At 35.5% G+C, this 9,465-nt stretch overlaps 1 protein-coding gene across 1 annotated transcript in view; it reads left to right on the top strand.

Moving 5' to 3' along the window:
• GRIK2 (glutamate ionotropic receptor kainate type subunit 2) overlaps positions 1–9,465 on the top strand; it is a gene marked incomplete at both ends in the record, with an annotated part of 377,447 nt that overhangs the window by 288,018 nt on the left and 79,964 nt on the right. The gene's annotated exons all lie outside the window — the stretch shown is intronic.

Below are 9,465 nucleotides of genomic sequence, written 5' to 3'. Positions count from 1 at the left end.
TTTTTGAGGATTTACAAGATAACAAAGGAAGCAAATGCAAAATCATTAGTGGCTTGAATGAGAATAACCTTTTGGACTTTGTATTTTTGAGAAACTTTCAGATGAATTTTGGTGTCCATATAAAAAAACCTTAGATTCTTGCAGTTTTTCTGTTCCTTTTAACCTGTTACTAAGATCATTCAATTTGAAATATAGTGAAATATGCTGCTGGATTAGACATACATTTTTCTTTTCTAGTTTCATCAAGCATCTAAGTGGTTTTAAATTAGTGAGAAGTATGCATGAAGTGAGAGAGGATGATTTGTTCTATAGCTCCTTGTGTTTGGTAGCAAAGAGAGGTCTCAGACCTTCCAAAGAGAGAGGGTTTTAACAGTATTGGCCTGATCTTTGGTACATTTTGAAGGTTTTCAGGTAGTATTTTCTGGTTTTATGAGTTATTATGCTACCAACTAAAGCTTTGTGATGACTGTTACACTGGGATTTGAAATTAGACAAACAGAGGTCCAAGGTAACTTGTAAACTGGTACAGAAATTGAATAATGCATTCTCAGTTCCTCTCGTTGGATTCGGGGAGTACAAAATTTGTTTGGATGTCAAGGCTAAATAGTCACTATTTAATCTTATGACCTTAGAGCCAATCAAAGTGTACACATGATTTTAATTAAAAAAAAAAAAAATTATAGGGCTTTCAGCTGCTTCTTAGAAATAAAAATCAGTTCAACTTCACTCAGAATGTTGTCACCTGTTTAACTTATAGCATACATTGGGAAGATTCTGAGTATTTTCCGCAGAATACTTGTTGGAAAAGGAGCTGATGAAGTTAATAGAAGAAACTATTCCATTAAGGGTCTCTTGATGTCAGGACATATGAAGTAGTTAAAAGAAACAACACTGAAAGTTTAAAGACAGGGTTTTAGAAGAGTGAAAATTACTGAAGTCTCAGGACATAAAGAAATGACACAAGGTATTTACCACATTACTAGAAAACACTATAGGGCTTTAATTTCATTTTTGTCTGGCAGAAAACTTTGAACTAGTTCTAATTCAGATTTTAACTGTTGACTCTCAAATATTAGGAAACAAGTTTAAATTAGCAGTGTCTTTCTTCCTGGTTGGCAGAAGCATTTTTCTCTGCATCTTCTTAACTTTTAGTTATCATTCTCCATGCCCTTAATTTTCTCTCCTTCTCCTTTTTTGTATGTGCTTTATGTGGGCTTTTTAAGTGCACAGAGACTATTTCTCTGAATGTTTTTCCCCTATGCATATTAATATACTGCTCCCTTTTCAGCGCAGCTCTTTCTTTCTGCTTTCTTTTTTCTTCTATTTTTATTTATCTAGATATATTTTATGTTTCAGCTAGCATATTGTATCCAAGAACTAGACAGAACTTACTTCTAATAAAATAGCAATTGCATATCCTGCATAGAAGATTTTTGTTGGCAGTTGAAATAATGCAGACTTATATACAACAGAATTATGGTGTCAAATCAAGTAATTTGGTATTGCTTTTAGTACATTGATGAATTTTCATTCTTCACTATGAATGAAAAAAGAAATTGGTATGAGACACAGGTTTTCGTTATTCAGCTGATACATTTTAGGTCAAATTAAAGTCTATTCTGTTGAAGAAACATATTTTCTGGGTTTTATGCGTAAACATATCATGGTTAGTAAGTGTTTTGTGAGAAGAAAATGCACTGATAGTTAAGAATTTCTTTTCCAACTAACAACCAACTAATTACAAATATTATTCTGATTTCTACTGTATTAACTAGTAGTATGTAAATTAATTAGTATTAATTACCTAATGCAATGGATCCAAACCTAAGCATTAGAAGTAGCTATAACTGTTATTTTAATTCAACTGATAGGCCAAAATCATGTTCAAAAAGAAAAGTAAATGGAAACTATATAATCTAATTGGATTCATTCAGTATCTGAAGCAACTTCCAAGTGGAAACCAAAGTTTGCCTGATGTAAATACTATTCACTAGAGCTACCTATGTAAGGAATATAATCTAATTAAATATGTATTTCATGAAAGATAAACCAAAGCATTTGTATACAGTCTATCTGTTAGAGTTAACTAGATGGTAAAATTACATATTTTTGCCTAATGAGGCTGAGTTATCAGAAAATAGAATACTATAGTTCAGTATATCTGTATTTGTGTGTTTTCAAAATATAGAATCATAGAATGGTTTAGGTTGGAAGGGACCTTAAAGATCATCTAGTTCAAACGCCCCTGTCACAGTCAGGGACACTTTCCACTAGACCAGGTTGCTCAAAGCCCCATACAACACTTCCAGGGATGGGACATCCACAACCTATCTGGGCAGCCTGTTCCAGTGCCTCACCACCCTCACAGTGAAAATTTTCGTCCTTATATCTAATCTAAACCTACCCTCTTTCAGTTTAAAGCCATTATCCCTTGTTCTATCATTACATGCCCTTATAAAAAGTCTCTCCTCCAGCTTTCTTGTAGGTTGTCTTTAGGTACTGGAAGGCTGCTCTCCTTGGAGCCTTCTCTTCTCCAGGTTGAACAACCCCAACTCTCTCAGCATCTTCACAGGAGAGGTATTCCAGCCCTCTGATCATCTTTGTGGCCTTCTCTGGACCTGGTCCAACAGATCTAGATCCTTTGTATGCTGGGGACCTGAGAACTTGACACAGTACTCCATGTGGGTTCTCATGAGAACAGAGTAGAGGGGTCTGCTGATCATGCTTCTTTTGATGCCACAGTTTTGATGATACAGTTGGCTTTCTGGGCTGCAAGAGCACATTGCCAGGTCATGTTGAGCTTCTCATCAACCAACACCCCCAAGTCCTTCTCCATAGGGCTGCTCTCAATCCCTTCATCTCCTAGGCTGTATTTGTGCTTGGGATTGCCCCAGCCCATGTGGAGGATCTTGTGCTTGTCTTTGTTGAACTTCATGAGGTTTGCATGGTCCTACCTCTCAAACTTGTCTTCTCTTTTGTTTTAGCAAATTGCTTCAGGAATGTAATTTCCTTATACAAAGAAAATTAAAATGCAAGAAAAGACTTTAAAATAAGACTGTAAGTGGAATTGTCTTAAATTGCCTTAAAAGGTACTTAAATTGCTTTAAGAGATGTTACTAGAGTTGAACAGCTCATAGATACTACTACTACTAAACAATAATATAAAAAGCACTTAAAACCAGGAAACTGATAAAGGAAGACAAAAACTATCAGAAAAACATCTTGAATGACAGAAGTAACACTGGATGTACATACTATAGAAAAACATAAACAGCATAGAAAAGACAGAAGAGTTGCGTATGTTTTCTGCATTGTGTGTAAAAAACAACCAAAAAAACTCAAGCAAAACAAACAAACAAACAAAAAACCAACAGGATAAACATTCACATTTTAAATTCCTTTCAGAAAACTTTCTTCTTTTTTTATCAGTTTATGTTAAAGGAGAGTTTGAAATGGTATATTTTTTATTCTCTGATATATAGACAAGTGAATATCAAGTAGGAAATAACACTGCCTTTTTATATGGCATTAGAGAAACTATTAATGAACCATTGTGTCCTGTTCTGGTGACCACACTTCAAAAATATGTTTAAAATTGGAAAGAGTTCAATTCAAGGTGAAAGAATGACTATAGGTCTGGAAATAAGCATTGTAGTTAGTGGCTAATGAAGATCTGTCTGTTTAATCTGCTGAAGAGAAGGTTAAGAGGTGACTTGATCATGGTCTGTGAGTGCCTTAATGGGAATGAGACTTTGACAGCAGATGACTGTTTAATCTAGCAAAAAAAGGCATAATGAGATCCAATGTTTCAAAGCTAAAGTTAGGCAAATTCAGACTAGAAATAAGGTGAGTATTTTTAAGAGTGAGAGTAATTAACCACTTGTACAGCTTATCTAGGAGTGGGCAAGATTCATCCATCACATGCAGCCTTTGTGAGAAAAATAGGAACAGCGTAGGCTAAACGTTATACTTTTGATTTAGAGGCTACTCAATGAAATAGATAGCCTTCATTATATAGGAGGTCAGATTAGATTTTGGTAGTCCCCTTCTACTTCAAAAAATCTGTGAGAGTATGACTTCTGGGGGAAGTTGCACAAAGATGATTGAGAGGATAAATTTATCATCTATGTGTAAGTTTTTCTTAGCTGCTTAGTTGTGTTTTAATGAGAGTGGATTGAGTAAAACAATGGCATTATATTACAACAAGAAATGAAGACACCAGATGGTTTCCTAATGTTAAATGAAATTATCATATCTTGGTAATAGTTATTAGTTCCAATCACAATGAGTCTCAGTAGTTGCCCAGAAGACTGACAGTAATTTCTGCATAAATTATCTATATAGCAGTCCATTGAATTCTCTCTTAAAAAAACCTTTGGAACCTGGAAAAAGCTGGGTAGTACTAATACAAAAGAAGAGTGACTTTTGAAGGAGAACCTAAATAGGAATCAGGCAAACTATATTGAAGCCTGCTAAAATTAAAATCTTGGAGAGCACAGAGGATATACATTGAAAACACTGTTACCCTTGTAAGTCAAACATCTCTGTTAAATAGCTTTGATAAAAAAGGAGAATGTTGTCTCCAGAGGTTTATGAGATCCTCCAGTTCATTGTATGCCACCTCATGGTCTAAAAGATACGACATTACAACTCCTTTTAGAAGCCAGAAACTAGAGGAAATTTTCAATACTCACTCCTCTTAAGATCTACTCACCTAGTCTGAGTAGGGAAAAGAAGTAGTTTTATAACTCTGGTATATGTCTGTGAGTCTGGTGAGCCATTTCATTGGGAAAAAACAAAGAAAAATTTAGTATTATCCAAGACTTAGAAGGAAAGAAATGTGAAAGTAAATTCTAAGGCATATCTGCTGCTAGACTTGTAGTTTCTACTCCTGACACATGTTTTGGTTTTTCTGAAACTGTGGAATTTTTTCTTAGTTATGAACTTCTCTTCCTTTCTCTTGGCTGCTTTAGTCACCCTTGAGCATTTTCAATTTTCTGAAACCTGTCTTCCTTCCTGTTTGGAATAAAAAAAAAATAAATATTGTTTTAATTAGAGGTACCCATCTTACACTAGCTGTTCTTGGATGAAAAAAACTCAGATTGTTCATTGCCTCTGTTTTCTGTGGTCTCTCAGCCTATGTTTCTCAAAATTCCAGTGTCTGTTTTCTTGCTGAATGACAGTTCTGAAATGGAAAAGAACAATGTTAATTCCACCCTACTTCTACTTGTATCACAGTTCTCCATCCTCACACACAAAGTACTACAGCACATATGTGGTCTATAATTTTAAGACTTTTTTTTGTGTGTGTGTGCGTGTGAAGTTGCTATGTACTTTTAGTTTTCACATTTTTTCATATCTGTACATTTCAGTGTAATTTTTTTTCTTTCTGTGATTTTTTACAGTACCATGCACAATGGGACTTTTCTCAGTTATGGTTACTAGGCATTTGCATACCACAGAGTAAAAACAAAGTAATTTTTCATTCTCTAATAGCAGTAGATTAGTGTCATTACTTTTGTATCACAAATTAGAAGTCTCTTCAGTTCTTTGTGAGAGTTGTATATTTTATATCCCTGTTTTGCTGATAAGGAAGCTGAAGCGCTAAAAGGGAATGCATCTTTTCTGAGATCACTTGGTGAAAGGCAGATAGAGGACTAATTCAGGAAAGATGACTCACAGACCTTAGAATTATCTGATAGACTATTCTATTTATCATTGACATTTGTCAGTTACTTTCCTTTTTTTCTTCAGGATCTGTTTTTATATGGCAGCTCTACTTTTTTACAATATTCTCCATTTCTTCCTGAACCGCCTTTTCTCCACGACGATCCATGTTACTGACCCTGTTTCAGTTCCATGGCCCCTGTTTTTAACCCTAGACACTTTATTACCACCTGTCTCAGGAAATTTGGGGGAGGGGGTCAACAATTCAATGCTTACTATCTATTTTTCTCTTCTGAATTCTCAGCCTGTTTTTAAAGGAGATAGAATTAAGCTCTAGCTACACATTGCCAAATCTCAGAAATAGTTTCTTAAGTATGGAAGAAGGAATTGTAGGAGAATTTTCTCATTACTTGCAACTGGAGTACAAGTGACAGATCCCCTGACAAAACAAAGAATAGCAGCAAATATAAAGGTTTGAATGCCATTCATTTGTCATGAGTGATGCTGGCATTGGCACTCATAAAGCCAGTATAACTTCAGTGGGTTTTTTCAAACCTGGGTTTGAACATTGCAATAGGTAAATGACATTTATCTGTTTAATAAATAAATATACATGTACAAGCACATGGGCCTATACACACATAGATCCTTTAGTTGAATGCTGCAAATAAAACAGCATGAAGTTTAGCAGTGTGTATCAATTATTTGGTGGAATTATTGCAAGTCAAAGATGAAAGAAGGACACAACTTCTAAGCTTCTCATATATTCACTGACTGACAGTGACTAATGGAAAGCAATTTATTGAGTCCCAGCCTCCATGTGCTGATCTGGATAATGCTTAGATATAATTGGTAGCAGATACCACAGATGCATGCTCGGCTTGCTTTCAAATTATTTCACTTTATAGATAAGTTGCATTTGAATGTAACAAATGCAGACTTGTTCTTATGCATAAAAAACATATGTGGCACTTTTGATTAAAAAGGGAATTGAATATAAATACCATGTAATTTTTTTTTCCTTCTTTTTGATCATCATGGTTTAGGCCTATCTGCTAGAAACACATACAATTGAAAGGTATTCCCTTTTCCCATGATTATGCCCTCTGCAGGAACACCTACTCAGTTAACCACTTCTTGGAATGTACAAAAAAAAGCAGGCACAGTTGCAAACCTGTAAAGCCAGGTCTGTGGTTGCTCCATATACTTCTAAGAACTGAATCTGCATTGATAGAGTCTGTGAGGATGAGATACAGGCTTTATCCAGAGACTTTGAAACACCTCTGCCTCACTGAGTTCTACTTATCTCTTTAAAAGACCAAGGAAACTAGGTAGAGGTAGGTAGGCTAGATGATGCATTAACACAGACTATGATAAGTGCAGCAGTACACTTGAATTCTACATAGAAGAAATTCTGACAAATTTGGTACCATTAAGTTATTTGAGGTGAACTGTCATAAATATGAGGTCAGAAAGCAGAACTAATTCCCATAAAGGGCCTAATTCCAACCAAGTCTAGAGGTACTGGGACGAAGTGACTGAAATGGTTTAATGCTGTCTTGAGCCTTCCCCCTTCTCTGAGGTTGTCAGAGCTGTTAGTGTTCCTGTAGTAAACAGGAGCATATGTTTGTCTGTCTGTTGCACCTCAGTGCTGAGGCATGAAACTAAAAATAGATAGAATGTGGTAGAAATCCACTACCATTCCACTCTTGCCTTTGTCCATGTCTTCGACATTTCCTTTCCCCATCCCTCATACCATTTTCCCCTGTTCCTACATTATGCGCTGGAAAAGATGAACAAAAGGACTAGTCAGCTTTTCATTTCTGCAAAGATTTATAATGCATTATGCCATATATCTACATAGTTAGCACTCTTTAAAAGCTGTGGGATAACATGTGATATTCATGAATAATTATGCTACAAAATCACGAGATTCATATTTATCATTTACACCTGTCGCCAGCTACAGATCTTAGAAACTGATGAAACTTGTACAAATGCTTTTTGAGGTCCTCTCAAAGAAATATATATATCTTTCCACTGAAATCTAGATTATTCATTCACAATGATTAAAATACTAAATAAAATCATTAACACATGAATTGAGGTCTCCATTAGTTATTTTTGAAAGGAAGTCAAAGAGAGACATCAAAGACGAAGTAAAAGTTGGCATTAGGAAAAAGCTTCTCAGCATCTGTTTATGCCTTGCCTCAAATATTCATAGGAGAAAATGTTTTATGCTGATCTCCTCACAGAAATCTCAGGTGAGCTAAACTATGTAACCTATGGTCCCATCTGGCTTTCCTGTTCGATAAGTATTTCTCAGTGTAAATAAAATGTAAATCTAAAAGGAACATATCAGTAAGAAGCTGACATTTTTGTTATTTTTGAAAATTCCATCTGACAAAAATATACATTAATTAGTACACATGCAATAATGATCCATACTGTAGGTACATGTTGAAGTTTGCCTGAATAGAACTGGCTTGGATAGAAATACAGCATACAAGAAATCAGAGCCCAGAGGGGAAAAAAATTACAAATTTACTGTGCATTTGTCCAAAGACAGTCAAGCTTGATAGTATACAAATATTATCCAAACCATACTATGAGTCCTAAATAATTGTGTCAGAAAATTTTAACAGCAAAAGACAGGAATTTCTACCAAATGTAACTGATTCAGATGAATGTTATAACCTAGGTATCCAAAAAATAACTTTGTAGTTAAGAGAAATCCATTTTTGTTGCTGTTGTTTTTATTTTTTTTTGAGAATAAATACGGATGCCACTAAAGACAAGAAAAGTAGGGGCTTTTTCGTTTGAAGTCAGATGGAGTTCAATCACTATTAATCACTGCAAATTGCTTTTGGCCATATCTCTCAATAGCTTTTTTGATGTGTTGTTTTGGGATCAAATTAAACCAGTCTAACTGTGAGTAGTCCAACCTCTTTTCCGGCCTTCAACCACAAGCTCTGTTGGCTCTACATATCTCAGAGCTGTAGCAAGAATCAGCCCAGCTTTCTGATCCAACTGAAAATTAATCTTTTTTTTGTTGTTGTTGCATGTTTACTTTTCAGTTGTGAAGAAAGCTGCTCTGGCTGCTATTATAGAATGTGAGTACTGATGTGAGGGTAGCAGAGGGTGTCCCTTTCATGGCAGGATGATCTTGTATCACCCTGCTACATGTGAAATCCACTGGGAATCCACACCCTTTGGGAAGTGAGTTCTGTTGCCTAGACTTTCGGAGGTGTGAGGATGAGAAAATCAACAGCAATTGCTGATACTTTCAGAATGTATGTTGTCCTTAAATACTATTGTAGGTTTTTTCTTAACATTTTGTTTCCTTTTTCTCACCTTCGCTTTCTGGCCTCCTCAGGGCCTGTAATGGCACTGTTGATAGGATCAGGTGTAAGAGAATGACTGAACTATGGGTTCTGATCATAGGTTTAGTTACAAGACTTTTTCCTCAGAAATGCATAACCTACTTGCTATCTAGTCTTATCACCTTTCTCTGCTGCTCCTGCTGCTTTCCCTCAGGAGGTAGGGCAACAACACTTTCCTTTTCTCAGCTTTTTTTTCTCTTTATGTCTGTCCTTAGATCATGAGAGAGGTGAGAAACAGAACTGAGCTAGATCATAGAGAATCCTTAAACTGCAAACAGCATTCTGTATGAAAGAGAGATTTCAGAGTTAGGGTTTGTTTAGGAAATTGAGAGTACCTCTGAGAACATTTTTAACTATCAGAGTTTGAAAAAAAAGATCACCTTACTCTTCAAAGCAAATAGCTCTGTCACCAAGT

Source organism: Streptopelia decaocto, assembly GCF_964273445.1.
Source record: "Streptopelia decaocto genome assembly, chromosome: 3".
Taxonomy (NCBI): Eukaryota; Metazoa; Chordata; class Aves; order Columbiformes; family Columbidae; genus Streptopelia; species Streptopelia decaocto.
Note: the sequence above shows the minus strand (reverse complement) of the source record. Positions and strands in the feature narration are given on the sequence as shown.